Genomic DNA, 316 nt, shown 5'->3' on the forward strand with positions numbered 1-316 from the left:
GATATTTTAGCCACAGTTAATAATATTAGATTATTAGAAGATACTTCAAAAAGAAAACTTATTTTCACGATGAAAGAAAAGGCATATTCAATGAGCATGCATTTACCCAACAATAATCACATGTATACACAGGAACCTTAAAACAAGGAAAAATCGATAAAACACGCCACTTAAGTATCATATACCGAATGTACCTTGTGAGGAGTGCCAGCAGGGAGTGGCACTGTGACTCATATACGTGTGCCAAGTCCACCAGACGCTCGTGGTCCTCCATATGGTCGTCTGGGAGATAACACGAAGAAGGTTAGGTCGCACT

Source organism: Penaeus monodon, chromosome 31 (assembly GCF_015228065.2).
Source record: "Penaeus monodon isolate SGIC_2016 chromosome 31, NSTDA_Pmon_1, whole genome shotgun sequence".
In the NCBI taxonomy this organism is placed as follows: Eukaryota; Metazoa; Arthropoda; class Malacostraca; order Decapoda; family Penaeidae; genus Penaeus; species Penaeus monodon.